Here is a 24,974-nt window from a genome sequence, read left to right on the forward strand (position 1 = left end):
GCACAAAAAAGAAGTCAGTGACTGGAGTCACAACTCTGTGCTGATGATGGTGATAGAAAGGAGAGGTAGGTGGGTAGAAATGCATGTTGGACTTCCCACTATCTCCATGTCCACCGTCCCAGGTCCCCTGAATTCGCCATTCCTGTTCTAACTAGAAACTACTAGATCAACCGCAGGTGGGAGCTCTATGTTTCCCCTTACTCTTGCATGAATGCAACTGTGGGTGCCTGTTTCTGTCCCCCTCCTTTCATCTACCTTCCCATGCCCTTATCCAACATAAAGCACCCTTCTTTCCTGCCTGTTGTTCTAGGGGCAAAAATTCCTAGTTATCACAGCTGTTGCACTGAATAGGAAGACAACAAAGGTAGAGAAGGAAGACATTCCAGGCAGAGGAAATCAAGGGAGCAAAAAATTGAGCAGGAAAGCCCAGAAAATATGTGGGAAAATTCAGGATTTCTAAGCAGTATGTGTATGTAAGTACACATAAGTACTTACACTAATATATATATATATATATATATATATATACACACACACACATATATATATACATATATATATAATTAGTTCTCAATCCATTTAATAAGTGGCAACTATGTTTACAGCCCTGAAAATATTAAGCTAAAAGCAAAATCAGTCCCTCCTTCTAAGGTGTTTGCATTGTGTATGTGTGTGGAGGGTGGAGGGAATAGAACATATAAACAGATAAATTAGTGCCAGACAGATTGAGGAGGGAGAGTACCTGTCAATTGGAAGAATATATACAGGTAGAGGATTCTCAACTGAGCCTTGAAGATTTTATGAGGTGAAGGTGAGAAAGGAATATCCACAGACTTGGGAGTTAGTGTGAGCAAAGGTATGGAGGTAGAAGATAGAATGTCAAGCTCAAGAAACATTTAGTAGTTCAATTTGGCAGGAATGGAGAGTTTATGAAGGGAAGCAGTATGTGATAAGTCTGGAAAGATCAATACAAGTCAGATTGTGGATGGATGGCCTTAAGTGCTAAGACAGAGAATTTATCTTTTATTATAAGGACAATGGAGAACCAATTGAAAATTTTTGATAGAGTAGCATTATTAGACTTTTGTCAGAAATATTAATTTGGCATCTGTGTGGTAGATAGATTGGATAAAGGAGAGATTGGGAAACTAGACTGTAGAGAAACTATAATCTGGGTGAGAGGTGATGGCCAGAACTAGGGTATTAGTTTCAGAAATGAAGAGGAGACAGATGTGAGGGGTGTTGTGGAGGAAAGATCAGTAAGATTTGACAATATTTGAACTTGGTAGGTGAAGGAGTGGGGAGAGATGACAAACCTTGGTAAGAATAAAAATGGTAGTATCCTCAAAAATACAACAGTTTGGAGGAGGGGAAGGTCTAGGACATGACAATGAGTTTTATTTTGGTTGTGTTGAGTTTGGGATGTTTACATGAAATCCAATGGAAATATGAGATGGACATTTGGTGACATGGGTTCAGGAGAAATGTTATTCTTGGTTATATAGATTCAGGAGTCATTTGCGTAAAATTATAATTGAATCTCTGGACACTGATGAGCTCAGTAAGAGAAAAGTTGTAGATATGAGAGAGTCCAGGACAGAGCCTCGGTGGGCACCCATGATCCAGCAAAAAAGGCTGAGAAGGGGTGGCCAGGCAGGTAGGTGAAGAAATAGGAAAGCAGTGCCCTGAAAACTGATAGCCAGGAGGAGAGGTGATCTGGGAAGTGAAGGATGGTTAACGCTGTCAAAAGCTGCAAAGGCCAGGGGCAAGTGCAAATGGTTATTTGGTAAGGGTGGCGTGACTGAGAGTCCCATGGTATAGTGGGTATAGTGGGAAGAGCATCAGATCTGAGATCTATCGAACTGTTTCCTTGCTATGTGACTATTACTTAACATTCCTCTCTTTCCACTTCTGTAAATTGGGGGGTGATAATAATGCATTTACTTCATACAGATTGCTAAGAAATTACTTTGTAAGCTTTAGAGCACTATGTAAATATTAATTATTACTATTATCAATAATAATACCAATGATATTTATGTAACAATTTTTTTGGAGGGGAGGGTGGGAGTCCAGACTTGTGATTTCAGTGTTGCAGGGAGCTTCCAGTGAAGAAACACCCACTATAATGCAGATTGATATCTGCTCTGCAACCTACGAACTTAGAGCATTGTCAGAGGGCACCAAGAAGGTAAATGGCTTACCTATGGTCACGCAGAGAATTTATATCACAGGCACAAGCTGAACCCAGGCCTTCCTGACTCCAAGGCCAGCTTGTTATGTACTATACCTTGTGCACAGATTTGGAAAACACTTTCATCAATTGTCAGTGGTTAGTTTTTCTGGGTAGAATTCGAAAGAGTAGGGTAGTTAGGGTCATAGAGCCTGAAGGAACAAGGGAGAATTTAGCACTGGAATCCATCCCCAAGATGGTAAAACTTGAAGCCAGGAGGTAGATACATTTGTAGGATCAGCCTTTGGATGGCTACAAATTTGGCCTTGAGCCAGGATCCTCTTCCTGTTTCCTGAACTGGCATCTGGGCTTTAGACACAAGACAATAAGACTGCAAACACAGTGAGAAGTCGGAGCTTTGATGACAATAGAGGCTCATTTTAACTGCAGGTAACAACAAATCCCCATTTCATGGCAAAGGGGATGTGGTACAGCATCAGCATCAGCATTTCCTACGTTCCTGTCTGCCCACCTACCTGCCCAGGAATAATAATGCTATATGCTAAGGGAATCATTCAGGATGCTAATTTCATTCACTCTGCTCTCAAAATGAGAGGAGCAGGGCAGGCTGATAAAAATATATATATATACAAAATGACCATTGTTTGATAATTATGTATAGTACACAACAGTGGTATAACTTATTACAGAGCAGGGACCCACTAAACAGAGTCCCAGAGATTGCCCGCATACAATTTATAGAGGTCCAAAGGGAGGTTGTTATCTGTGTACACCCTACCCTCCAGCTGTTAGACCCTGGCTCCTGCTCTAACATGGCAAAGTGAAACAGAATGCCGTTCAGTCGTTTTTCAGTTGTGTCCGACTCTGTGACCCCATTTGGGGTTTTACTGGCAAAGATACTGGAAGTGATTTGCCATTTCCTTCTCCAACTCACTTTGCAGATGAGGAAACTGAGGCAAACAGGGGTTCAGGGTCACACATCTAGTAACTGTCTGAGGCAGGATTTGAACTCGGGTCTTCCTGACTCCAGCCCCAGCACTCTATGCATTGAGCTGTCTAGCTATCTACTAGATTCCTCATTTTCTCTCCTTCCTATCCTGTCTCCTTCTAGTCTTTACTTATGCTGTCAAATATGATAGTCTAGGTGACTGGCAGTTCTTCTGTCCCTCCTCCTAGCCACCTTGGTGATTTTCTGGCTTCCTTGCATAAAACGCACTTCTCCCCAGCAACTCTTCTTGTTGAAATGCATCTCTTCCTTCAGGGCACTACTTGAGTCCTGGCTGCTCCTGGAAGCCTTTCAGCTGAGAGAGATTTCTCCTTCCACAGTTTTTTCGTGGCACTTCTTTTTGACTATCTGCCCTTACAGGTCGTAGGTCTAAAAGTGGTGCAAGAAGCCATCCAGTATAATTCACTCATTTTACAGATAGGGAAACTGAGGCCCAGGAGGTTAAGTGACTTGAGATCACATACGTAGTAACTGGAAGAGGGAAGATTGATCCTTGACATCCAGAGACAGTTTTCTTTCCATTATACCTTATCATCTCTATCTATCATGTTCTATCTTAAATAATAATAATGATGATGATGATAACTAACATTTATATAACACTACGTGCCAGGCATTGCCCTACATGTTTTATAATTATAATCTCATTTGATCCTTAGAACAACCCTGCAACAACAATTGTGTGCATGTCTTATCTCCTTTTCTTGACATTGGGGTTTGTTTTCATCTTTGTATTCTCAGTATAGATGCACATTAAAGATGCCTAAGTACAGAGTTAAAATGTTTTTGTTGGATTAAATTAAAGAGAAATACCAGGGTGTGTGGTAGACAGAGCTGTAATCTGGGAGGTCAGGAGGACTCTAATCGAGACTGAGCTCTGCAGCAACTCCCATTGGGCAAGTCACTTCCCTTTTGATGAGACCCACTTTTTCCATCTGTAAAACAGGAAGGTCAGACTAGATAACCCTTTTCAGCTAGATTCTTTGATCCTATCAATAACCTTGAGGAGCTGTGAAAAACTCATAGCCTAGCTTAGCTGTGTCAGAGGCAGAGTGGTTTAGGGGGAGAAAGAGCTGGCTTCCAAGTCAGAAAGACCTAGAAAGACATTTCTTACATAAATTGATTGGAACACCCTCTCAGGGCTTCTGACAGTTCCCTGTAAGTGGGAAAATGGATACTGATATGCTCTGGTAGAAGGATTTTCCTAACTAGGAATTCCCTATGCCAATGAACTTACAAGTCCAGTTTTTTTTTTAAATAGCTAGTATTGATATAGAGCTTTTAACAACTTTATATACATTCTCTCATTTGATTATTGGTAGGCAGAGATTGCCATGGCTCCTCCAGGAGTAAATCACTTACTATCAACAGGCTTAGGCATTAGAGGCAGCACCCCTTGCTCATCCCTCTCTCTCTCTCTTTCTCTCTCTCTCTCTCTCTCTCTCTCTCTCTCTCTCTCTCTCTCTCTCTCTATGTCTCTGTTTCTCTACCTATGTCTCTGTCTCTCTGTCTCCCTCTCTCTCCCTCCTCTCCCCTCCCCCCATGATGCCTTGAATAGCCAACAAAGCAATGAATCAATCAATAAAATGAAGTCATCTGCTGGATGGCTGGACTAGTATGTCACTTCCAATGGAAGGTAGAAGTTTCAGACAGCTTCTCCATCTCCAATCACTCCTTTCTCCCCACAGAGTCATATAATTTAACATGTGGAAAAGCCCTTGAAAATCATATGGTCCAACACTCTCATCTTACAGAAGAGGAAACTGAGACTGGGGGAAGTAAAGCCACTTGTCTAAGATCCCACAACTCATAGGGTCGCCTTGCTAGGATTAGAACGAATCCCCAGGGATGACGGCAGCGAGAATGAGCGCAGGGCTCTCTGCCAGACAGTGGGATGAATGGAGATGAATGAATCCATCTGGACTCACCTCGCACGGTGCTTGTTGTCGGGTTTTTTTATGAATTATTGTTTTGCCACATACTTTCAGACCCTGGCATGGAAAACCCTAAGTTGAGACTGTCTGTTATTTAGACAATGCGGATTGTTTGCCCTTGGATACAGGTAGAGGTCAGTAAAAGGATATTTTCCTGAGGAGAGAACTCCTACAATCCCTCAGCCGCCGCCGCTGCTGCTGCTGCCGCTGCTGCTCCTGCTCTCTGGCTTTCTGGCCAAGTGTGTTTGTTTTCCCTTTCTGCCCTCCCTTTTCCTTGGCCTCTCCCCTGTTCACTCACAACGTACTATCCCACTTTTTGCTTCTTTACTTTGTCAGTCTTCTCCTTAGCGTTTGCAAGATCCTTTGCAATCGATTTGCAAATCGATACCTTTCCCTTCACCTGCCGCTCCTCTCTTACACACACACACACACACACACACACACACACACACACACACACACACACATTGTATTTCTCAGGTAGCAATCCTCAAGCATGTAAGTCCAGGTAACTAAACTTTTTGTAGTTAGCCAAATGATGGGACTTCCTACAGGTAGGTACTCTGCACTCACTGCCTGCCCAATGACACTTGGGACTGTAGTGGTCCTGGAAGTCAGTCTGTCACTGCCAATCAGCCTTATGTTATTGGACCCCTTCTCCTCCCCCTTTCCTTTTCATTTTGACATAAATAATTTACATACTGAAAAGCTCACAATTGCAACAGAAATTCCTTTTCCAGGGTGCATCTGAAGACACCTTTTAAAAGGCTAATGCATCTGTGTGCAGCTGTAAAGCCCTTTGTGTGTGTCCAAGGGGGAACCAAACCCTCTCAATTGCAGGTTATTTTTAGTGCCTTAGCATAAGGGATGATTCCCAGCCTGTGGTCAGAACTCTTGTTTTCCCCACATGCTCTTTGGAGAATTAATTGCATCAAGCATGCATTTGCTAGGACCTTGATCCCTTTTGGCTTTTTTTTTTTAACTTCAATAGCCCTTGACCCTTTACCGCCTTCCCATCCTTTCCCCACCCTACACACATGCAGACAGGAAAACCTACAGCCCAATTTACAGCCCGACACATTTTAGCAGCACTAAGCCGGGTCAACACAGCTTTCCAAACAGGTTTAGCCACACGGTACTCACTTGTGCCAGAGAACCAAGTCAGGCAGGAGACATGTCAATCCAGGGACACTTCCTGAAAAAGGACGTGAAAATCCATTGTGGGTAAAAACTGTTTCACCAACAGTCGGTAAATCTTGAGAGAAGATATGAGAGAGAGAGAGAGAGAGAGAGAGAGAGAGAGAGAGAGAGAGAGAGAGAGAGAGAGAGAGAGAGAGAAAGAGAGAGAGAGAGAGAGAGAGAGAGACTGTCTATAGACTACAGAGCTGACTCCACTGGATTCAGCCTGACAGCTCTGTGAGAAATACTACTCTTATGCACTTGTTCACTCTTTCTCCATTAGAGGAGGAGTCAGTGTTGCAACATTTATGTTCCTTGCTTGAGGCAAAACACTGATTTTCTTCAGCATGGAAAATGTCCAGAGCCTGCCAAGGTTACGGAGGTAGTTAGGAGAGGAGGAATGCAGTAGACATAGAGAAGAAATAACTGATTCTCCCCAAATCGGTTTTGTATCCTTAATACCGTGGATCAGTTGCTTAAGTCTGTACTGGGAAAATACACACACGCGCACGCACAAACACACACACACATACACTCCTCAATCATTTCTTAATAAACCTAATAAGCTCTAAGAGGCAATTTCTTTGGGCAGCCAAGTCTCGGAACAGCAGGGTGTCAAATTGCCTTTCTTTCAGAGTGATTTGTGGGCAGCTACAAATATTCGTGTCTGAGGGGAATAACGGGGAGTCAGCTCTCAGGGAACCCTAATAAGGTGGTTAGAGTAAAAAGTGGATTAAAAACAACAGCAACAACAAACAGATGAGAGCTCAAAGAGCTTTTTCGTTTCTCCCTGGCTGCCTAACGGGGACAACAGCTAGAAGACAGCACAACAAATATTCTGTGTTTTGGTGTAAAGATGCTCTTGGTTTTTCCAAAGATCTGAAATGCAGTTTTTCAAAAAGAGCTTTGTGACCTGGACTCTCATCTCCCTATATTTCTGAAGTGGATAAATCAGGACCCTTTGTCTTGTGTCAAATCTATACAGAACCTACTTATGTCTTTCCCCACATTAAACTCTAAGCTCACTGAGAGCAGAGTCTGCTTGGGCTGTCTCTCTTTTGTATCTGGACCTTAGTCTAGATTCTTGCATTTGGTACAAGCTTAATAAATGTTTAATGATTTGAAATAAAAAAAAAGGAGTTTCATGATTTGGCTTTTTTTTTTTTAACTTGAGAACAAGGACAACACAAAAGAGGGAGTTGCTGTAGGCAAATGTTTCTCTTTCTGTATTTAAAGTTGCCAGTGTCTGTCTGTCTGATGCCATTTATTTCGTATTATATCTGATTGTTACATATTGGAGAAGCACACTCCAAAGTTATTTTAAATAAAGGATATTGGGTTTCAAGAAAATTATAGGAATGCCAAGCTTTACCATTTTGAATCCATTGCTTCTGGGGAATGGCTGGCAAGTCTCCCTGGCAGGGGCCACTCACTGTTCAACACTCAGGGAGCCAGTGAAAAATCCCATGATGCACTGAGCGTCTAATGCTGTGGAGAGCGGAGATCTTCTTGTGCCAGAAGCCCAGGGGCAGCTACAGAGGCATAACCTGCTCCTTGTAATGTCCCTGCCCCTATTCCTAGACTCTGCCTGGCTCTATGGGCCAGGAAGTAGTGTTCCAAGCCTGTCAGAGACCAATGGTAGAATCAATGCTTATTCTCTTTCTTTTCCATGAGTTACAGAGAACGTTCATTCACCAAGCACACATTAGATTAAAAAATATAATAAAAATGTACATATGGATCACATCTTCCTATTAGACTGCAAGCTGAAGAGAGAAGGTTCCATGTTTTGCATCTTCCCCAAGACACAGTAAAGTTCTCATCTTCTCATTTCTCATTGATTAAACACCTTTTATGTGCCAGGATCTAAATGTTTTAAAAATACAATCTCATTTAGATATTCACACAATCCTGGGATGTGGGTGCTGTTATGATCCTCATTTTAGAGTTTAGGAAAGTGAGGTAGACAGAAGTTAAGTGACTTGTCCAGGGTCACCCAGTTAGTAAGTATCAGAGGCTAGATTTGATCTGAGGTCTTTCTGACTCCAGAGCAAGTGATCTATCCACTCTGTCAGCTACCATTGAGCCTTATGGTTTTCAGTGTTGTCTTGGGCACTGAGAAATGAAATAACTTTCCAGGGTTACAGGGATAGGACTTGATTCTAGATCTTCCTAATGCCTAAGTCAAGTTCTCTATCTACTACAATGCAATGCCTCACCCAAGATGTAATACAAGTAATACATGGCAAGGGTAGTAGTTCCTAAGCCCATAACACATTAGGTAATAAGTCCAAATATGGCGATTCTGGTGTTATCAGTAATGAGGATAGATGGCTATACAAATGCTGGAAAATCTGCTCCATTTTCCATCTTTTAAAAAATTTAGTTTCATCTATTATTGCTCCTGGGATGATCCGGTTTAGTTGGCCCTGCTGCCAATCTTTCTAGAAACCCATTTTCCCCTTCACTGCTTTTCACTGTTTTTATTAGGAGATACTGATTGTAATCTTTACCTCCATTACATTGTACAAAGGGTTTTGTACTTTCACTGTGTTTATTCTTGGATTACACATCTCTACCATCTCTACAATCGCTGACTGACAAAGGCCTCCTCTTTACGGTGACTATTTTATGTAAAATTATGATCATAATTTTTGATCCTTGTCTTTGCCTTTATCCATTTCCTATTTTTCAGCATCAGCCATATTGCAAATGGACAATGAACTAGGCTCATAATTAATCAAGAAAAAGGGAGTACGCTGGTTTGAATCTGGGAAACTGCAGGGCTTTCAACTGCTCCCTAATACAAACTGTCTTTTTAACACAAACATAATCTCAGGGATGTCTGTGAATTGTGGAACACCACAATCTCTAAAAGTGGTGGGTCAGTCAGAAGCCAATGGAGAGATGAAGCATGATAGATATAAGTAGGCTTTATTATATTACCATGGACAACTTACAAATAATACTTAGCCTAAAACATATTCCTCCAGGAAATGTACGTTAGAAAAAAAGGTGAGTCAGTCACGTTGCAAAAACAGGGGATAAGATGTAGGGCCTGAGGGCTGTACTGGGACCCATGCAGTGTACCAAGGTTTAAGGCTAAGTGAGGTGCCCAGAGCATGGGGCAAACAGGCAGTGGAAGACATGAATGGAAATGATAGAGGAGGGATTGTTGTCTGCACAGCTTAGACTTGGAGAGTACCCACAAGGCAAGACCACAGAACCTCTGAAGTAGACACAGGGGTGTTTAGATCGGGGCAAGACAAAGCAGCTTGAAAGGTTTATTGTATGTGTATATATGTATTACATATACATATATATATATATGTGGAAAGCACTAGAATGCTAATTCTTTAAGGTGTGAGTCCATGTCCTAGGTTTCTTTGCATTTCCTACGACAATCCTACAGTACCTTTTCACTTGGGGAAGCTCCCAAATATTCATCAGTGAATGCCATCTCATGGGGGGCACTAATCCCTGCTGATTCACTTCGATTACTAAATAATATCCTTTTATTTGTCTTAGCGCAGGACTTAGAGTCAGGAGAGAGCTAGGTTCAGATCCCCCTTTGGACCCTTACTAGCTGTTCGACCATGAGCAAGTCCTTTAACCCCTCAGAAGTCCTGTGTCTTTTTCTAAGTGGACATAATAATAGATTTATATTGGATTTATTATGGATTGGATTGGATTGTATATGGACATAACAGAGGCTACATCTCAGAATTGTTTTGAGGTGGAAAAGAGGTATTTAATGGATGAAAAAATACTTTATACACCCATATGGTCTAGGCCTGATTATATTGCTTCAGTGATCTCCTGTAAAATTCTAACCACTTTGCCCGGCATCCAAGCTCTCCACCTCCTGATGCCCCCTGATCTTTCTAGACAGTCGTCATACCACTCCCTTCCAGACACTTTTCCCTTCAGCCAAGTTGACTAACTCTATGCCATTGTACATAGCCTGCAGTTTTTTCAACCTTGGCGCCTTCTCCTACATTGTTCTGTACATTTGGAATACTCTTGCTGTCCTCTTCCTCACCCCTCAGGCTTGTGCTCTCGCATCTTTACCCATCTTCGAAAGTCCAATTCAAATGTCATCACCTTTGTGAAGCTTGCTGTAGCCAGAATGGCCTTTGTTTTCTTTGAATGACTCAGCTTACCTCATTGAGCCTCTGGACACTGTGGCTTGCTCTTCCGGGGCAGGAAGCCCAAAGAGCATTCCAGGAAGCAGACAACTTCCTGTGTGATGAGTCATGGGGCTGGCTGAGGGGAGGTGTTAACGGCTACACTAGGGGGAGGGGCCAAGTCAAGAACCAATCGGCCCTGGTCGTTCAGGCGGTGCTTGATGATGTCAAAAAACTCTATAAGAGGGGAGAGGACAGCTTGAAGATCCTCTTTTCCTTTTCCGGTTGGAGCCAGAGACAGTTACAACGACAGTTACAGCGACAGTTACAGCGACAGTTACAGCGACAGTTACGGCAGTTACGTCAGTTACAGCCACAGCCACAGACACAGCTGAAACAGGAGCTGCCAGTAGCAGAGCTGACCTACGGGAGGAAGCTGAACAAAGACTTCAGGCCAGTGGATTGGGGGAGCCTGTGTTTTCCCCGGCGTACCTTACACCCCCGCAGAAGCTGGATGGTTAAAAGCAGCTTCCGTTGGAACCAGAGGCAGTTACAGCGACAGTTACAGCGACAGTTACGACAGTTACGTCAGTTACAGCCACAGCCACAGACACAGCTGAAGCAGGAGCTGCCAGTAGCAGAGCTAACCTACGGGAGAAAGCTGAACAAAGACTTCAGGCCATTACAGCGACAGTTACAGCGACAGTTGGAGCCAGAGGCAGTTACAGAGGCAGTTACGACAGTTACGTCAGTTACAGCCACAGCCACAGACACAGCTGAAGCAGGAGCTGCCAGTAGCAGAGCTGACCTACGGGAGAAAGCTGAACAAAGACTTCAGGCCAGTGGGTAATCTTATTACCATAGAGGGGGAAACATGATTTTGCTTTACGCAATCATGCTTCTCTGTAGCCTCCTGGTTACTCTTTCAAGGCGTACTTATTGGGCCTGGAAGCTTTTGATCAACATATCAAAATGGGGTTGCTGGTTCATGGGTTGGTTACTGTGGAGCCTAAATAAATGTTTTGATTCTTCTGCCTTCTACTTTGAGAGTTTCTTATATCCGGCGGTTCCGAACGTTTCAGACATGTTTATGATCCTCTTTGAGATTATAAACTCTGCCCTCCTAATACATTTGGCGACCAGGATGGGATCGCTAGGTATAAGATCTCTATTTAGAAGCAGAACAATTCCAGAGGAAGAGATGAATATCCCAGGATGGGAGGATCCATTTTATTCCTCCCTAGCAAAAGAATTGGCTAAAAAAGCTGGACCCTGTGAAAACTGGGAACCAAGGCTACGGAGAGGAGATCCTAGGGATTTGGAAAAGTGTTTACGAGAAGTTGGGATTCAGTCAGGGGCATCACTATCTAGGCAAAGCTGGATAGTATTATCAGTCTACCGGCTAGTATACGAAAGATTGAGATTAAGTGAAAGACATGGGGGCACTCCTACCCCACAGGAAGAAGGGGAATCTCAGATAGCAGGAGACCAAACTGACTCAAATGAGAACTTTTCTATTAATGTGGCTAAGAGCAACAGGAGACCAAAAAAGCCCAGAGTGCATTTCAACCCAGCCCAGAAAGAGCCTGACTGCCTGCTTCGTCCTAGCCATGGTGGCAGAGGAAGTGAGTGGGGAGAGAATGAGACAATGTTAGGGGCTGAGGCACAAAACACTACTGGGGTTCAGGATGTGCCTCACACAGAGAATAGGAGATGGTTAAATGATCAGACAAGGGCTCGACCCATACAAAGGAGGAAGACAGAAACCCGAGGTGAAGATTCAGTTACAAGGGAAATTCAGGAAGATTTCTCACCGCAAGAGGTCACAGATATTTTGAGCAGATTCAGCCAAAGAATAGGAGAACCATTGATATCTTGGATGGTAAGACTCAGTGATCAAGGGGCCAGTGGAATATCAGTAGATAGGACAGACTGCATGAGATTCATAGGTATCAGCCATGATCCTCTAGTTCAACAAGCTTTTAGGGAACATCATCAGCAAGGAGATGGTGATAGCAGGACTACTCTGTTGGCATTAGCCGCTGTGGGATGCAATAAGAGATATGCTACTGATTCTATGTGGCCCACTGAGCACAGACCCTGGTATTCACTTAGAGATTGTATCATGAGACTAAAGGAGGAGGTAATGAAGACTGCCATTATGATAGGAACTGCAGACAAATATTACAATGATCCAATGGAACTGCCTCATAGGAATTTAATAATTAGGACAGCTCCCCCTGCTTATAAACAACTAATTTTGAATTTATTACTTGGAGAAGTAGGGAGCCGTCTTACAACAGTGATAAATAAGATTTTACAGTTATATGACTTAGGTGACTGGGGAAGGGATAGATCTCCTCGAGAGAGAAGGGTGAATAACCAGCAAACTTGGCGCCAAAGGAGAGTAACAAGGAAAGAAATGTTTACTGCTTTATTGAGAGCAGGGGTAGGTTTTGAAATGATAGATGGAATTCCAACCAATGAATTATATAGAATGTACAGAGATAAAGGCCTTGATAACAGGAGAGATAGGGAAATAAGAACTGCTCCTGCAAATACTACAGATGTTGAACCTTCAAACCCAAGTGAATCATATGAAAGGGAATACTAGGGAACAGGCCGAGCCCCAGTCCAAATTAAGGAAATACACAGGCTGGATTGTAGACCTCACATTAACTTGACCATATATTGGAAAAATGGGTCAAGTACGGTAACTGAGGCATTAATAGATACTGGGGCCGAGGCCACCCTTATTTATGGAAATCCAGACAAGTTCAGCCATGGAACTCCTATTACCATTACAGGACTAGGAGGGACTGAAATATCAGCCAGGCAAGTTAAATTAATGATGAAAATTGGACAGTTGCCCAAGAAAGAATATAGTGTGGTTATTGTGCCTATTCCCGAATACATCATTGGAATAGACATATTGAAGGGTATGACCTTAAATTTACCCGAAGGGAAATACCAATTTGCTGTGAGGAAAATGGGCATTAATGCAGTCTTAGTGGGGAAAATCAAGATGGATCCAATCACTTTGCCCGAACCTTCTAAAATAATTACTTTGAGGCAATATCGTGTGCCAGGTGGGCAAGATGAAATTGCCAACACTATAAGAGAATGTGTTGAGGCAGGAGTGTTAGTCCCTACAACTACTCAATGGAACAACCCTGTCTGGCCAGTCCGAAAGTCAGATGGAACATGGAGGATGACAGTAGATTATAGACAGCTGAACAAAGTGACTCCTCCCTTGTATGCTGCTGTCCCAGACACGGTTACTTTAATAGAGAGAATACAAAAACGTGAAGGGACTTGGTATGCAGTTATTGATTTGGCCAATGCCTTCTTTACAATCCCAATAGACCCCAAGCAATGGAATCAGTTTGCTTTTACTTGGCAAGGCCGACAGTATACATTTACACGCCTGCCGCAAGGATATATTCATAGCCCAACTATTTGCCACAGGATTGTAGCTGAACATTTGGATGAATTAAAGTTACCTGGTGTACAGCTTACACATTACATAGATGACATCATGATACAGGGAAAGAATATAAAGGAGGTGGAGGAGAGTTTAGTATTATTAATTGACCATATGAAAAGCAAAGGATGGGAAATCAACCCCGCAAAGGTTCAAGGGCCAGCTCAAACTGTAAAATTCTTGGGGATACAGTGGAATAGAGGACTGCGAGAAATTCTCCCACAAGCTCGACAAAAAATCCAGGATTTTCCCACCCCTACCAATAAGAAAGAGGCCCAAAAGTTCATAGGGCTGTTTGGTTATTGGAGACACCACATCCCACATTTGGGACAGATTTTAAAACCCTTGTATAAAGTCACCAGAAAGAAATATGAATTTGACTGGGGACTTGAACAAAGTAGAGCTTTTGAGGAAGCAAAGGCTGCTATTCAATTAGCTCTAGACTTATGGCCTATGCAAAATGGGCCAGTGGAGTTACAAGTGACTGTACAAGATGACTATGCAAATTGGAGTCTGTGGCAAAAACAACAAAGCCGAAGTATACCTTTAGGCTTTTGGTCAAGGAAACTGCCCTCATCTGGAGTGCAATATACACCTTTTGAGAAGCAGCTGTTAGCTGCATATTGGGCTTTAGTAGAAACTGAACAACTAACTCTGGGTCATGAAGTGGTATTAAGGCCTGGAATTCCAATTATGACTTGGGTAATGAGTACCCCAGCTTCTCACAGAATTGGACATGCACAAGAGGCAAGCATAATCAAATGGAAGTGGTATATTCAGAATAGGTCCAGAGCAGGCAAAAATGGAGTTTCTGCTCTACATGAATCTGTGGCGAACATTGATACTGAGAGCAATGAAAAGCCCCTTGAATCTAAGCAACAGATGGTACCATCCTTAGTGAAATGGAATAATGGATATGACGGACTAAATGAAGAACAGAAGAAACATGCTTGGTTTACTGATGGGATAGCAAAATATTTAGGACAGAAGAGACATTGGAAAGCAGTAGCCTATAACCCCTGTACAAGGAGAACTCTGGAAAGTTCTGGGATAGGTGGAAGTAGCCAATATGCTGAACTGATGGCAGTGCATCAGGCCATCAGAGCAGAGAAAGGAGGACAGTGTCATATATTTACTGACTCGTGGGCGGTAGCTAATGGATTAGCTACGTGGATGCCTATATGGAGGAATCAGAATTGGGAGATTCATGGCAAACAAGTTTGGGGTAAAGAGTTATGGGAAAATATATGGGACATGTCTTTGGTTACAGATCTGTCAGTTTTTCATGTTGATGCTCATGCAACCCTGACCACACCAGAACGTGAGTACAATGCACATGCGGATCGACTAGCAAAGATTGCTACTGAATGTATTGTCCCTACTCCGACTCCAACTGATGACCCAGCCTTAGCAAGATGGGTCCACCAGACTGCTGGCCATTTAGGGGTCCAGGCCACCCATCGATGGGCACAGGATCGAGGTATCAGTATTTCTCATGCGTTGTTAAAACAAATAACAGAGGAGTGTTGTATATGCCAATTAGAAAAAGAACGAACTCTTCCTAGGATAGTTACTGGAGAAATAGCAAGGGGAAAAGTTCCAGCCCAAATTTGGCAGATAGATTATATTGGCCCACTACCCCAGGATAAAGGATGTAAATATGTATGTACATGTGTTGACACCTATTCAGGTGTACTAGTGGCTTGTCCTTATAAAGACGCAACTCAGAAAAACACCTGTAAAACTTTAGATATTGTAAGTTTATATTATGGAACCCCAATGCAGATTCAAAGTGACAATGGGTCACATTTCAAGGGCAAAGAAGTGAAAAGATATTGTGTGTTGAATAATATAGAATGGATATATCATATTCCATATTACCCACAAGCATCTGGGCTAATTGAAAGAATGAATGGATTGTTGAAAGAACAGCTGAGAAAATTAAGCTCAAATAATTCATATCGACATTGGAAGGATAATTTGTCTATTGCCTTACGTAATTTGAATAATAGGCCCTTAGGGGGGAGTACACCTCTAGCCAGAATGATGACCCCAAATCTGCAGATCAGAGAACAGCAAACATGTGAGATCCAAAACATTGAATTTTGGACTGTGAGGGAAGATGTCCCACTACCAAGTCCAGGAACACCTGGTTCAGCAGGATATGATTTACATTGTATAGAGAATTTTAGGTTAAATAGGAAAGAGATAAGAAAAACCCCTACTGGAGTATGTATGAGAATCCCCAAGAATCATCTTGGACGGATATTACCTAAACCAGGATTAGCGGCTCAAGGAATACATGTATTGGCTGGAGTGATAGATTCTAATTATCAAAAAGAAATTGTTGTGACACTCCAGAATATGGGTAAAAAACCTGTACAATTTTGTAGAAATGATAGGATGGTTCAAGTCATTATTATCCCCTGTGAAAAAATACCCTTTGTGAAAACTGACCCTCCTCCCAAAATAACTACTAGAGGGGCAAAAGGGTCTTGCTCCATTGATAGAATAAAGTCAGGAGCTAAGGTATGGGTAAAACGGAAGCCAGATGATATTCCAAAGGCTGCAGAAGTTATAGCCCATGGGAAGGACAACACTGTAACAGTTGTCTATTCAGGGGAAAATAATTACCAAATCGTACCCCTGAACCATATATTTTACCGTGAATAGGTTATCATAATAGATTCACAGACTCCACAGGTATGGCTGATGCTGGTAAATGCCATAAGCCACTCAGAGGAAAGGTAACTTTGTGTGATTAACGGATGAAAACCTGTACATTTGGGGAAAGGCTGGGAGGACAATCCTAGTCTCTGTCTCATTTCCCACCTGAGTTTGGCTCTGATGTTGGATCTTTGCATAACTGAAATCTCAACCAAACTTGAGATGATTTTATTTGAAGAATTATAGTCCATACTTGTCTATTCTTTTTGGCCTTTGTTTTGGCTAACCTTGTTGCTAGTTTTGTTTCCTTCAGGCTTAAGCACCCTGCACTTTCCGGTGACTGCCTAAGCATGTAGCATTCTTGGAATTCCTGCCAGCTCGTTAAAGAAATGACCTCTGGAATGGGACTTTTTGGGGGCAGGGCCATCTCTACATCCAATTTCAGCATGAAGAAGCTATGGAAAATGAGACCTTCACCCCTCACCCCAAGATTTTGAGCCCCAATCGTTCAAGGGGGGTGGAAATGATGACAGTGTTCTGTTTACTTATTTTGTGTTATCCTTGCTGTGTTGTTTTATTGTTATGATATTATTGATCCTATGTAATGGATACAAGGATTTAGGGGTGGACATTTGAATTATTAATAATTATTTTGGGGATGATTAATTGAAGAGATTATCTTGCTGGGACCTAGGGGTGGATCACATTTGAATCGTAAACCAATATTTAGGAATGTCACCAAATGATATGTTTTGCTTTATAATGAATGATATGTTTTAGTTTCCTTTGTAATTGGATCACAATGTATGTTCTAGGATACATGGCTGATTAGATTATGTATCCTATAACAAGGGGTGGAGTGTAGCCAGAATGGCCTTTGTTTTCTTTGAATGACTCAGCTTACCTCATTGAGCCTCTGGACACTGTGGCTTGCTCTTCCGGGGCAGGAAGCCCAAAGAGCATTCCAGGAAGCAGACAACTTCCTGTGTGATGAGTCATGGGGCTGGCTGAGGGGAGGTGTTAACGGCTACACTAGGGGGAGGGGCCAAGTCAAGAACCAATCGGCCCTGGTCGTTCAGGCGGTGCTTGATGATGTCAAAAAACTCTATAAGAGGGGAGAGGACAGCTTGAAGATCCTCTTTTCCTTTTCCGGTTGGAGCCAGAGACAGTTACAACGACAGTTACAGCGACAGTTACAGCGACAGTTACAGCGACAGTTACGGCAGTTACGTCAGTTACAGCCACAGCCACAGACACAGCTGAAACAGGAGCTGCCAGTAGCAGAGCTGACCTACGGGAGGAAGCTGAACAAAGACTTCAGGCCAGTGGATTGGGGGAGCCTGTGTTTTCCCCGGCGTACCTTACACCCCCGCAGAAGCTGGATGGTTAAAAGCAGCTTCCGTTGGAACCAGAGGCAGTTACAGCGACAGTTACAGCGACAGTTACGACAGTTACGTCAGTTACAGCCACAGCCACAGACACAGCTGAAGCAGGAGCTGCCAGTAGCAGAGCTAACCTACGGGAGAAAGCTGAACAAAGACTTCAGGCCATTACAGCGACAGTTACAGCGACAGTTGGAGCCAGAGGCAGTTACAGAGGCAGTTACGACAGTTACGTCAGTTACAGCCACAGCCACAGACACAGCTGAAGCAGGAGCTGCCAGTAGCAGAGCTGACCTACGGGAGAAAGCTGAACAAAGACTTCAGGCCAGTGGGTAATCTTATTACCATAGAGGGGGAAACATGATTTTGCTTTACGCAATCATGCTTCTCTGTAGCCTCCTGGTTACTCTTTCAAGGCGTACTTATTGGGCCTGGAAGCTTTTGATCAACATATCAAAATGGGGTTGCTGGTTCATGGGTTGGTTACTGTGGAGCCTAAATAAATGTTTTGATTCTTCTGCCTTCTACTTTGAGAGTTTCTTATATCCGGCGGTTCCGAACGTTTCAGACATGTTTATGATCCTCTTTGAGATTATAAACTCTGCCCTCCTAATACACTTGCTTGTCCTGATCCCTTCCTATGGTGATAGCAATATGGTAGAAAATACATTGGATTTGGACCCAGAGGACAGGGATTCTAACTCAAGCCAGCGGTGTAATGTTAAGCAAGTCATTTCACCCCTCTAGACCTCATTTTCCTTCTGTATAAAGTTAGACTAGATGGGCTCCAAGGTCCCTTTTGGTTCTAAGTCTATGAACCCTGACTCTTTGGTTTTTACTTCTCTAATGTAGAATTACATACTTTCTCTGATTTTGTGTTATAGTTACTTGTGGATGTATCCTATCTCATTACTACTCTATAAACTCCATGAGAGAAGGAGCTATGTCTTATATGAATTTGGCATCTCTTCTAGTGTCAAGGGAAGTATACATGGAAGGAGCGTAAAAAACATTTGCTGAGTAAACTTCTGCCTCTCATACTTATGCTTAATGCCATTTGTTTTTCTCGGCTCCTTCTTTCAGACCACTGATCTTTGTGGAAGAAAATTAGAAAAGTCAGTTGATTCAGTATCCAATGAATTTATGCTATCTAATTTCACTTGTACCCTTGTTGATGCTCAATTCATTTCCTTGTTAATTCCCTATCAAATTTCACATAGTGGCCATTCAAAATCTTTTCTGCTCCCCTTCAGCCTCACTCATGGTATCTCCTAGCAGAAATTATTATGCCTTCTTTTTAATTGAGACAAAGTCTACTCTGTCCACCTTACAATACCGTCCTCCCCCATCTTAATAGTTCATGGTCTTCACAATCTGAGGTGACATATAATTCCTCCTATCTATAACCCCCTCCCCCACTAGTGTTCTTAACCCCATTCCTTCCTTTCTTTCTTGGGGCTTAGTTTCACTAGTTTTTTCTTATCTTTCTTGAATCTTCAGTCTCTCCTTCAGTCAGTCAGTCAACAGACATTTATTAAGCATCTCTTATTGCAAGGCACTATGCTAAATCCTTTATCACAAGTTCCTTCCTAAAGAATCCTAACTCTTCTACTAAAAACTTCCTTTAATTTTGCTTTCCCCGGGAGCCCCAGTCCTTGCTTTGAACTTAATTCCCTCCCAACTCACTGACAGGTTTGAGCCCTGTTGGTTACCCTCAACCTGGTTTAGTACATCTGCCACAACAGTTTATGGGATGTAGCCACACATGCTACACTTTCTTGGAGCCACAGGTGAGCGGTAGTGAAGGTGTGGATTGGCAGCCCTGAAAAGGGCTCAGCAAGCCCTCACACCAGAGGTGCTAATCCTCCCTAAACACCCCATACACCAGTCCCTATGACTATAATTAGAATAGATGCTAATCAGACAGTGGTAGAAGTGGTTTCCTCATCTGGAGTTTCCTATATAACCAAAATCACAGGTCTCGACTCCTTTCTCTTCCCCCCTCCCCCAGCCTCCTTTGATGGTCAAGGATCTCATGACTATAACCTTTTGCTTCTATGTAGGTTTCAGCCAACTATAAATTTCCAACCAAATAGTCACTGTCCCAAGTTATTTATTTTTACTTGCCTGCTGGACATTTATACCTGCATTTTTGCAAATCTTAATCTGAACTAATCAGCTTGTCCTCCAAAAACGCTTTCTTTCTGACTTTCTTATCTCTGTCCATAGCAGAGTTCTCCAAGTCAACCACACTTTTAACCTTGAAGCTTCACTCCTGTTTTCTTTGCTTTCCCAAATCACACGCTTGCCAAGTCCTAGTCATTCTTCCTTTCTACTGTCTTTTAGATGCTGTTTCCCATTAAGGAAATGGGGTTAAGGAACGATTCCAACTTTGTTCCCTTTCAACCAGCTTCTCCCTCTTCCCACCTTAGAGTCAAGTTCCACAGCCACAGTCATTTGGAATAAGCCCTCTAATTGGAGAATGATGATTATACAATGGAAAGTCAATGAATAAGTCCACTCATTCTTTCATAGACATTTACTTGCTGTGCAAGCAGGTGTATACACCTTCATTACTAGGTCATATAACTTCCAAATCATAAAATTGGAAACCTTTTTGTTCATGCTTCTCAAATAATACTCTTTAAGGTTATGATCAAGTTTATCTTAATTAATAATCCACCCTTCTAGAACCAAAAGCATTTCAGAACCACACACATCCTTTCTCTTGAGGAGCCTGAAGCATGGGCTTCACTCTTATGACTAAGAAAGTATCAAAGAAAGAAGAGGCACTCCTCTCCTCCATTTCTAGTATCCTCAAGTTCATTCAGACTTGAGTTTCCTGATCCTCCCCTTGCCACCCCCACCAATCTATCCCGTTCCACCTTTCCCTACCTTGTAGCCATACTCCAGGACGAATAACAAGGAGCCTTCTTTTATATAACCAAATGGCATATCAAAACCCCAAACTCTCCCTTGAGTCTAAGGGAATGACCATTCCCTAAGAAAGAGAGTCATCACTGGTCCACAACTGGTTGCCGGTCCCATTAGACACAATCTTGTTCTCTTTCATTTCATAACTCCCTCATGTAAGCAGGTAACTGCCTGGGTGTGAGCACTGCAAGGCAGACAGGCAGAGAACACTACTTCTGCAAGGGAATGGGTACAATCCTTCCCAGATGAACATGTAGTACAAAGATACCATGGGGACCTACGGATCAGTTGATTCTTAAGAGTCCACTTTTTCCTCAGCCCAAAGGAGAGAGAAGTGGGCATATTGAATATTATGCTATAGGCATTAGGATGCATATTAACTCTCTATGATATCCTGTGTATCTCTTAAGTTGGTGATACTATAGTATCATGATTCCTGATTCTCAGGTGATTGAGTCTGGGCAATCCAACTTTGCCAAAAGATTTGCAAAGAATAGTTTATACTATTTCTGCAGCACTTTGTCAATACCTAACCCATAGGATAGATAGCAGTTACAGGTATATATTGCAAATTCTACTTTATTGATATTAAAACCGAGGTACACAGAAGTTAAATTATTTCCCCATCATTCTGATGTGAGTCAGCAATGGAGGGGGGCAGATCTCTTTGCTTTTCATATTGCAGAATAATATTAATTAGAAACATATCTTGAACAGAATTGCCTACCAGACAGATGATACCTAGCAGCTCTACTTAAGTCACATAGGAGTGGAGATTTGACCATAACATGTTTAAGATCTTATTCCAAGAAGCTCCTGGGTTACCATAAATGTGAAAGGGAGATGGGTGAGAAGAAAATGGTTGGGTGGTAATCTTAGAAAAAACATTTTGATAGTTTTGTGAGTGTTGCAGTTTGGCAAAGACACAGAATATTAGAGGTTGAGGAGATTGTACAGATTGTTGAGTCCTATCTTCTCATTTTGCAGAAAACCAAGTTGAGACTCTAAGTGAAGAAATAACCATGCATAAAAGTAATGGCAGGGTAAGGAATAGACCCTGTGTCTCTTATAGTTTGGCATGGTAGAACAAATGTTGGGTCTGGAGTCAGAGGACATGAGTTCAGATCCTGGCTTGACACTTGCTGCCTGTGTGAACTGGGATAAGTCATTTAAATTCTTTGAGCCTCAGTTTCTTCATTTGTTGAATAAGCATGAAATGATTTTTAAGGTCTCTCCTAGTCTTGGACCCTGTAATCTCAGTTCCATGTTCCAACAAATGAACCAAGTCTTGTTTGTTATTGCTTTGTTCTTCCTCCACCCTCCATTTATTTTTCAATCATAACACTGCTTGTTAATTTGATTTTAAAAGCTTCACTTTTCCCTTTCAAAATGATATTTTTACCCTTTTAAATAAATTGTGTTGTCAATGAACATAAAGAAGATTTTAGAACAGTGTATTGATAACCCATACCCTTTAACCCAGCAACACCACTATTAGGTCTGTTTCTCAAGACGATCAAGGAAAAAAGGAAAAGAGCCTATATGTTCTAAAATATTTATAGCAACTCTCTTTGTGGTGGCAATTTGTGGTGGAAATTGTAGAATTGCCCATCAATTGGGGAATGGCTAAAGAAGTTGTGGTATGTGATTGCGATGGAATACTGCTGTGCCATAAGAAATAGGCTGGTTGATTTTATGGAAAGACTTATATGAAATAATGAAAAGTGAAATGAGCAGAACCAAAGGAATCTGGATACAGTGACAGCAACATTGTTTGAACAATAACTATGAAACACTAAGCTATTTTGAGTATTATAAATATTCAAATCATCTACAAAGAATCTATGAAGGAAGATGGTATTCAACTCCAGCGAAAGAACTAATAAATAAAAATATGCATAGTATGGTTTTACATCTACATCTACATATATTTACATATATACACATATATATACATATACTATGCATAAATATGTTTACAAATATATACACATATACGTATGTATTTGTGTCAAATGGTGGCCCCTCTAGTGTGGGTTGCGGAGGGAAGGAGGAAGACAGTTTGGAACTTAAAATGTAACAAAAATAAATAAAATTAAATTTAAAAAAAGAATAGCATGTTAAATTATTTTTTGCCATCTACTAATACATCCTAAGGCTAAGAATGGAGAATGGAGGGATCAATGACCCAAATCTCTGTGTTGTCAGACAAACAAACCAAGACGCCACTTAAGATGCTTCATTATTTTAATGTTTTTGTGTCCATTTGATCTATATAGATTCCCTGAACATTTTTCCCTATGTCCCTTACATCCCTCTTATCTCATTACCTAAATAAGGCCCATCAACTATTGGCATTTTATTCCTTCTTTCAAGTATCTGTCACTGTCTTAGATACTGGATCGAGGGGAGCTGAAGCTGGTACTAATGTGGGAGTCAGGTGGGAGGTGTTGGGAAAAGCCCCAAGGGAAGGATCTGAGAGGATGACATGGCCACACTTCACCTTAACTTGATGAAGAATGATGTAGTTGGGTACCCTTTGGGCAGAGGTTATGGCTAATTTTTTTTGGAGGGGGGAAGGCAAGGCATTGGGGTTAAGTGACTTGCCCAAGGTTACATGGCTAGTAAGTGTGTCAAGTGTCTGAGGTCACATTTGAACTCAGGTCCCCTGACTCCAGGGCCGGTGCTGTACTCACGGTGCCACCTAGCATCCCCATGGCTAAGGTTTTAAGATAAAATGAGATCACCACAGATTTCAGTGGCAACTTAGAATGAACTCTAAGGGGAAGGATCTCATCCCCTGAAATGCTGTTAAGTTGTCATGGCGAGAAAGTGATTGGGAAAGAAAAGATGAACAAGTAGCCAGAAGAGTAAGAGGAAGCCAGTGGCTTGAGAGCCAAGGCATAAGAGTGTGGTAGAAAGTAAATCACGGGATTTCTGCCTTCCATTTTACTTTTGGTGATGGCATGAATGCTTGCATGGCATATAGAGTAACAACAAAGACTTCCCTATCCATGTTCAATATGAATGAATTTTCAGTTAAGAGAAGGTTTAGCGACTTTCTTGGATTGCATGGCAAATTAGCCACAAAGCACTTTCATGTTGGTTATATTGTGCCTCCAGCTGCGGAGAAGGGTGTTATAGGCCAACCAAAGTGAAAGTTGGGAAAGAAGATTCATCATCCACTGAATTTGTAGAAAAAAGGAGAGGAGCCCTGGAGGGGTATCTTCAGCGTACAGTGAAACATCCAACATTTCTTCAATATCCTGATTTAAGGCAATTCTTAGAGAGCTCGGAGCTGCCGAGAGCACTTAACCCTCGGGATCTGAGTGAAGCAGGAATATTGAGGATGGTGAACAAGGCTGCTGACGCTGTCAATAAAATGACAATCAAGAGGAATGCATGGGATGAATGACTTGAGGAAAAGCAGCAGCAATTGGAGAATTTGGATCAGCGGCTTAGGAAACTTCTTCATGCCAGTGCTGAAGCCCTGGTTCTGTCACAGAAAAGAACTTTCAGCCAACACAGCCAACTTTGCAAAAGCGCCTCCATGTTAGGTAATCCTGAGCCTCTACTGCTCTATCTAGAGCTTTGTCTCAGATTGCCGAGGTTGAAGAGAAGATCGACCAATTACATCAAGAACAAGCTTTTGCTGGATTTTATGTGTTTTTGTAACTACTTAGTGACTACGTTTGTCTCATTGCAGCAGTAAAAAGTGTTTGGTCATCTAATGAAATGTTGGCAGAAATGGGATGATGCTCAGATTTCTTTGCAGAAAAAAAAAAACAATGTGAAGCTGAAGCAAAAATGCTGATGAACAGCAACCCAGATAAAATACTGCAGGCTAAAAATGAAATCAGAGACTGGGAAGCCAAAGGTCAGCAAGGAGAGAGAGATTTGAACAAATCTCCAAAACCATTGGAAAGGAAGTTGGAAGATCTGAGAAGGAATGAGTGAAAGACTTTAAAACTATTGTCATCAAGCACTTGGAATCACTAGTCCAAACACAACAGCAGACGACAAAGTACTGGGAGGCATTCCTACCTGAAGCCAAAGCCATTGCCTAG

At 42.0% G+C, this 24,974-nt stretch overlaps 1 pseudogene; it reads left to right on the top strand.

The window, feature by feature from the left end:
* Window positions 1-2,128: 2,128 nt before the first annotated feature.
* Window positions 2,129-24,974, top strand: LOC118838994 (annotated as a pseudogene).

The sequence above is a fragment of the Trichosurus vulpecula genome, chromosome 1 (genome assembly GCF_011100635.1).
Source record: "Trichosurus vulpecula isolate mTriVul1 chromosome 1, mTriVul1.pri, whole genome shotgun sequence".
Lineage (NCBI taxonomy): Eukaryota > Metazoa > Chordata > Mammalia > Diprotodontia > Phalangeridae > Trichosurus > Trichosurus vulpecula.